Source organism: Myotis daubentonii, chromosome Y (genome assembly GCF_963259705.1).
Source record: "Myotis daubentonii chromosome Y, mMyoDau2.1, whole genome shotgun sequence".
NCBI classification, from domain to species: domain Eukaryota; kingdom Metazoa; phylum Chordata; class Mammalia; order Chiroptera; family Vespertilionidae; genus Myotis; species Myotis daubentonii.
Genome location: NC_081862.1, coordinates 4,423,438 through 4,431,653, shown reverse-complemented (window position 1 = coordinate 4,431,653; position 8,216 = coordinate 4,423,438). Strand labels below are relative to the sequence as shown.

Genomic DNA, 8,216 nt, shown 5'->3' with positions numbered 1-8,216 from the left:
TATTTGCAGATAGAAACCCTAAATACTTCACCAGGAAACTACTAGATGTAATAAATGAATTTGGCAAGGTGGCAGGATACAAAATCAATGTCCAGAAATTGATGATATTTTCTATACCAATAATGAACTCTCCAAAAGAGAAAATAAAAAAATCCCATTTACCATTGCAACAAAAAAGTGAACATAACTAGGAATAAACTTAACCAAAAAGGTAAAAGACCTCTACATAGAAAACTATAGGACATTGAAAAAGGAAATAGAGGGAGATACAAACAAATGTAAATGTAAATGATGTTCATGGATTGGTAAAATCAACATCATAAAAATGAACATACTACCCAAAGCAATATATGGATTCAATGCAACCCCTATTAAAATACAAAAGGCATACTTCACAAAATTAAAGCAAATACTCCAAATATTTATATTGGACCATAAAAATCCTCAATAGTTGCAGAAATCTTGATACAGAACAATAAAGTAGGAGGGATTACAATAGCAGATATCAAACCATACTACAAAGCCACTATAAGCAAAACATCCTCATACTGGCACAAAAAATAGTCATATAGATCAATGAATCAGGACAGAGACTCCAGAAGTTGACCCACACCGTTACAGTCAATTAATCTTTGAAAAGGAGGCAAGAGGATACAATGGAGTAAAAACAGTCTCTTCAACACATGTTGTTGGGAAAACTGGACAGACTGATGCAAAAAGATTAAACTAGACCACCAACTTATACCATACAAGAAAATAAACTCAAGGTGTGTAAAAGACTTAAATGTAAGGCATGAAACCATAAAAATCATAGATGAAAACATAGAGAGTAAAATCTAAGACAGCTCACGTAGCAACATGTTTATGGATACATCTCCTAGGACAAGAATGTCAAACTTGTGGCCTGCAGGCCACATGCAGCCCACAATGAATATTTTTGTGGCCCAGCCCATATAACGGTATGTAAGAAATGTTTTAATAAAAATGTCATAACTTAAATTTTACAATATCCTTTATACATAATGATTAACGAACTACAACATCCACTAATGACTGATTACTATAAATCGTGTTGCATTCATTTCCTTTATGCACCTTATGCACAGGCACACCATTTCTTTCCACTAAAACTAGCAGCGAATAGTTTAGCAGCTGATTGCCAAGTCATTAGTCTTGTACTGACTTGTTTAGTATGTGCAACAGGAAATATTTCACTTTTAGAGAACAAGAAAAGTAGGTTTCTTTGCATTATGCTTATAAATTTATGCAGTTATTCAATGTCTGGTAAAATAATGTTCAAGAAAAAAATAATTTTTATTAAAATGTTCTATTATTTTGTGTTAATAATGACTCATTTATTTCAGCACTTTGTATTCAGCACAGTCTCTATCGAAATAAACCTACATTTCTATGAAAATTGAAGCTGCTGTTTTTTTGCAGCCCACATAAACTTAAACCTTATTTACTATTTGGCCCAGGTTAGCCTTTGAGTTTGAATGCTTGTTCTAGGACAATGGAAACTAAGGAGAAAATGAACAAATGGAACTACATAAAAATAAAAAGCTTCTGCACAGCAGAAGAAACCATCAACAAAATCAAAAGGGAACTCACTGTATGGGATAACATATTTGCCAATGTTATATCTGATAAAGGGTTAATCTCCAAAATATATAAAATAATTATACAACTCAACACAAGGAAGACAAATAACCTATTATAAAATGGGCAGACTACCTGAATAGCATTTCTCTAAAGAGAACATAAATGACCAAGAGACATATAAAAAAAGGGCTCAGTTACTAATGATCAGAGAGATGCAAATTAAAACCAAAATGGGGTGATTGTCCTACATTTCATGCTCTCACAGGTTAGGTAGCCTGCTTGCTCTGTCAAGCCTAGGTGGGGTACTCCTCCTCCTTCACTTCACCTCTAGCCACATCGTTGTGACTCCGCCACCATGTTCGAAGCACGCCTGGTTCAGGGCTCCATCCTGAAAAAGGTGCTGGAGGCGCTTAAGGACCTCATTAATGAGGCCTGCTGGAACATCAGCTCAAGAGGCTTGAACCTGCAGAGCATGGACTCCTCTCAGGTCTCTTTGGTGCAGCTCACCCTGCAGTGTGAGGGCTTTCACACGTATTGCTGTGACTGCAACCTGGCCATGGGTGTGAACCTCACCAGCATGTACAAGGAACTAAAATGTGCTGGCAATGAAGACATCATTACCCTAAGGGCTGAAGATAACGCGGACTCCTTGGCACTAGTATTTGAAGCTCCAACTCAAGAAAAGGTTTCAGACTATGAAATGAAGTTAATGGATTTGGATGTTGAACAACTTGGAATTCCAGAACAGGAGTATAGCTATGTAGTAAAGATGCCTTCTGGTGAATTTGCACGTATATGCCGAGATCTCAGTCATATTGGAGATGCTGTTGTAATTTCCTGTGGAAAAGATGGAATTAAATTCTCTGCCAGTGGGAAACTTGGAAATGGAAATATTAATTTGTCACAAAAAAGTAATGTCGATAAAGAAGAGGAAGCTGTTGCCATAGAGATTAATAAGGCAGTAAGCTAACTTTTGCACTGAGATATCTGAACTTCTTTACAAAAACTACTTCACTCTCTCCTACAGTAACACTCAGTATGTCTGCAGATGTACCCCTTGTTGTAGAGTATAAAATTGCTGATATGGGACATTTAAAGTACTATCTGAATCCCAAGATCAAGGATGAAGAAGGATCTTAGATGGTTTTAAAATCCAAGAAAACAAAACTAAGCTCTTTGAGAACAGCTTCTGAGATTTGAACATGCTTTTAAAAGCCTCTTTTGTCATGTAATTTGTACCTGAGTACACATGTAGATAATCTATAAATAATCTATTTTCTGTAAATAATCTATTTTCCATTCTTTACAATTCGATCCAATCAAAAGTCGTTGTGTGGCTGAATGGATTAAAAAAAACATGACCCATGTATATGCTGTGTACAAGAGACCCATCTCAGAATAAGGGACTTGTACAGACTGAAAGTGAAGGGATGGAAAAATATCTTTCAGGCAAATGAAAGTGAAAAAAAAGCTTGAGTAGCAATACTTATGTCTGAAAAAATAGACCTCAAAGTGAAGGCCATAACAAGAGATAAGGAAGGCCACTTCATAATATTAAAGGGATCAATACAAGAGGATATAACCCTGATAAACATATATCCACCCAATGCAGGAGCATCCAAATACATAAACAAACTCCTGGAAGATATCAAGGGACAGATCGACAACAGTACAATCATATTAGGGGACTTTAATACACCACTGACATCATTGCATATATCCTCTAGAAGAGCAGTTCACAACCTGTGGTTCACAACACCTTTGGGGGTCAAATGACCCTTTCACAGGGCTCGCCTAAGACCATCGGAAAACACATTTATAATTACATATTGTTTTTGTGACTAATCACTATGCTTTAATTATGTTCAATGTGTAACAATGAAAATACATCCTGCATATCAGGTATTTACATTATGATTCATAACAGTAGCAAAATTACAGTTTTGAAGTAGCAACAAAAATAATTTTATGGTTGGGGGTCACCACAACATGAGGAACTGTATTAAAGGGTCACAGCATTAGGAAAGTTGAGAACCACTGCTCTAGACAAAAAATCAGCAAAGATACAGCAATCCTAAATGACTCACTAATGGCCTTAAGTGACATCTTCAGAACATTTCACCCCAAAGCCACGGAATGTACGTTCTTCTCAAGTGCACATGGAACATTTTCAAAAATAGACCACATATTGGGGCACAAGCAAAGTCTTCCCAAAGTCAAGAAGATTGAAATCATATCAAGCATTTTCTCAGACCACAATGGCATAATATTAGGAATAAACTATAATAAAAACAATCCAAAAAATTCAAACACTCGGAAGCTGAAAAGTATGCTATTAAATAACGATTGGGTTACCAAAAAGATTAAAGAAGAAATTGAAAACATCCTGGAAACTAATGACAATCAAAACACAACAATCCAACATCTATGAAAACAGTCCTGAGAGGGAAGTTTATAGCTCTACAGGCCTAACTCAAAAAACAAGAAAAAATGGTAATAAATCATCTAACTCTACAACTAAAAGAATTAGAAAGAGTGCAAAAGGAAAAGCCCACAGTATCCAGAAGGAAGGATATAATAAAGATCAGAGCAGAAATGAATGATATAGAGACCAAAAAAACAATATAGAAGATCAATGGAATCAAGAGCTGGTTCTTTCAAAGGATAAACAAGATTGATGAACTTCTAGCCAGGCTCACCAAGAAGCAAAGAGAGAGGACCCAAATCAACAAAATCAGAAATGAAAGAGGCGAAATAACAACAGAATCCACAGAAATACAAAGGATTGTTAAAAAATACTATGAACAACTACTCCAACAAACTAGACATCCTGGAGGAAATGGACATATTCTTAAAAAAATACAACCTTCCAAAACTCAATCAGGAAGATTCTAAAATCTCAATAGGCTGATAACTATGAAAGAAATTAAAGCAGTCATCAAAAACCTTCCAGCAAACAAAAGCCCAGGACCAGATGGCTTCACAGGGGAGTTTTGCCAAACATTCAAGGAAGAACTAAAACCTATCCTCCTCAGACTATTCCAAAAAATTCAAGAGGAAGGAACACTTCCCAGCTCATTCTATGAAGCCAGCATCACCCTAATACCAAAACCAGATAAAGACAATAAAATGAAAGAGAATTATAGGCCAATATCCCTCATGAACATAGATGCTAAAATCCTCCAGAAAATTCTAGCAAATCAGATCCAGCCTTACATCAGAAAGATCATACACCATGACCAAGTAGGATTTATCCCAGGGATACAAGGATGGTACAATATCTGAAAATCAATAAATGTTATACATCACATAAACAAATTGAGAGATAAAAATCACATAGTCACATCAATTGATGAGAAAAAAAAAACATTTGACAAAATCCAACATTCTTTCTTGATAAAAACTCTCAACAAGGTGGAAATAGAAGGATCATACCTCAACGTAATAAAATCCATATATGACAAACACAGCCAACATTATACTCAATAGGCAAAAACTAAAACCATTTCTCCTAAGAACAAGAACAAGACAGGGATGCCCATCTTACCACTTCTGTTCAACATAGTACTGGATATACGAGCCATTGCAATCAGACAAGAAGAAGAAATAAAAGGCATCCAAATTGGAAAAAAAGAAGTAAAACTGTCCTTATTCACAGATGACATGATACTATACATAGAAAACCCTAAATATTCCATAAAAAATTATTAGATTTAATAAATGAATTTGGCAATGTAGCAGGATACAAAATTAACACCAAGAAATCTATGGCATTCCTATGCAGCAATAATGAACTTACAGAAAGAGAGACTTAAAAAGCAATCCCATTTACCATCGCACCAAAAAAATTAAGATACCTAGGAATAAACTTGACTAAGGAGGTAAAAGACCTATACATGGAAGACTATAGGACACTGATAAAGGAGAAAGAGGAAGACATAAACAGATGGAAGAACATACTGTTTACATGGATTGGTAGAATCAACATCATCAATTTGTCCATACTACCCAAAGCAATCTATAGATTCAAGCAGTCCCCTTTAAAATACTAATGGCATATTTCACAGACCTAGAACAAACTTTCCAAAAATTCATCTGGAATAAAAAAAGACCCCAAATAGCTGCAGAAAATCTGAGAAAGAAGAAGAAAGTAGGTGGGATCTAAATATCAGATATCAAGCTGTACTACAAAGCCACTGTTCTCAAAACAGTCTGGTACTGGCACAAGAACAGACATATAGATCAATAGAATGGAATAGAGAACCCAGAAATCAACCCAAACCACTGTGCCCAATTAATATTTGACAGAGGAGGCATGAACATACAATGGAGTCAAGACAGCCTCTTCAATAAATGGTGTTGAGAAAATTAGACAGATACATGCAAAAAAATAAAACTAGACTACCAACTTACACCATACACAGAAATAAACTCAAAATGGATAAAGAACTTAAACATAAGACGGGAAACCATAAAAATACCAGCGGAATCCACAGGCAGGGAAATCGCAAACATATGCTGAAGCAATTTCTTCACTGATGCTGCTCCTAGAGCAATGGAAACTAAAGAGAAAATAAACAAACGGGACTACATCAAAATAAAAAGCTTTTTTGCACAGCAAAGAAAACCATCAACAAAACTACAAGAAAGCCTGCTTCATGGGAGAACATATTTGCAAATGTTATCACCGATAAGGGTTTAATCTCCAACATTCACAGGGAACTCATACAACTTAACAAAAGGAAGATAAACAACCCAATAAAAAAAATGGGCAAGGGACCTAAATAGATACTTTTAGAAAAGGTGTTCTTACCATTTGCAGCAGCATGGATGGAACTGGAGAGCATTATACTAAGTGAAATAAGCCAGTCAGAGAAAGATAAATACCACATGATCTCACTCATTTGTGGAATATAATGAACAACACAAACTGATGAATAAAAACAGATCCAGAGACAGAGAAGCATCTCAGAGGGAAAGTAGGGGAGGGTGAGGAAAATGGAAAGAGAGAAATCAAAGGACTTATTTGCAAGCATATAGGCCTAACCAATGGACAAAGACAACAAGGGGGTGAGGACATGGGTGGGGGAGGTATAGGGGGGTAAGATGGGGATAAGGACACATATGTAATAATGTAATCAATTAAAAAATAAAATAAAACCAAAATGGGATATCACCTCACACCTATCCAAAAGGCTGTCATCCTATATAACAAAATGGTAATATGCAAATTGACTCCAATGGCAGTACAACTGGGAACAACTGGTCACTATGATGCACACTGACCACCAGGGGGCAGATGCTCAACATAGGATCTGCCCCCTGGTTGTCAGTGCGCTCCCACAGGGGGAGCGCCACTCAGCCAGAAGCTGGCTCATGGCTGGCCAGTGTAGCAGTGATGGCAGGAGCCTCTCCCACCTCTGTGAAGTGCTAAGGATGTCCGAATAATGGCTTAGGCAAGAAGGTGCAGGGCAGACTGAGGGACCCCCTCAAATGCATGAATTTTCACACACTGGATCTCTAGTTCAAAAATAAATAAACAAATAACAAATGCTGGCAAGGATGAAGAGAAAAGGAAATCCTAGTACATTGCTGGTGGGAATGTAGACTGGTGCAGTCACTATGGAAAACAGTGTGGAGTGTACTCAAAAAATTAAGAATGTAGCTTTTGTTTAATTCAGTGATCATTACAGATAATGATGTGGGAATATATCCTAAAACCACCAAAACTCCAATCAGAAAGAATATATGCACCCCTATGGTCATGGAAAAGTTATTTATAATAGCTAAGATTTGGAAACAGCCCAAGAGCCCATCAGTGTATGAATGGATAAAAAAGGTGTGGGGCATTTACACCGTGGAATACTATGCCGCTATAAAAAAGAGGGACCTCTTACCATTTGTGGCAACTTGGATGCACTTAGCAGAATTCTATGCTAAGTAAAATAAATCAATCTGAGAAAGTCACTTACTGTGGACTCTAATTATCAGAATGAATTAACCAACAAAATAAGACCTGAAGCTTGGAGGCATGGAATGGGCTGACATACATCAATGTGGGGTTGGGTGGATGCAAAGAAATAAACCAAAGAGCTTATATACTTACTAGAGATGCAGTGCACAAAATTCATACACTTGTGAGGGGGTAGGGGTCCTTCCGCCCAGCCTGCACCCTCTCGCAATTCAGGAGCCCTCAGGGGATGTCTGACTGACAGCTTAAGCCCACTCCCTGCAGGACATCCTTTGTGCTGCAACAGAGGTGGAGAGGCTCCTGCCACTGCCACTGCACTCATCAACCTTGAGCCTGTCTTCTGGCTGAAAAGCACTTCCCCTGTGGAAGTGCACTGACCACCAGGGGGCAGCTCCTGAATTGAGCAGAATAGGGCTGAAATGGCTCTCTGACATCCCCCGAGGGGTCCCAGATTGTGAGAGGGCACAGGCCAGGCTGAGGGATCCCACCAGTGCACGATTAGGACCAGGGAGGGACACGAGAGGCTGGCCAGCCAGGTAGGGACTGCAGGAGGCCTCCAGTCTCAATTGGCCAGATCCCAGAAGCAAGCTAACCTAACAGTCAGAGAATCTGCCCTCAGTGGTCAGTGAATGTCATAGTGACT

The 8,216-nt window shown here is 37.7% G+C and overlaps 1 pseudogene; it reads left to right on the top strand.

The window, feature by feature from the left end:
• Positions 1-1,895: 1,895 nt before the first annotated feature.
• LOC132225579 (proliferating cell nuclear antigen-like) lies at positions 1,896-2,856 on the top strand (annotated as a pseudogene).
• Positions 2,857-8,216: the final 5,360 nt, after the last annotated feature.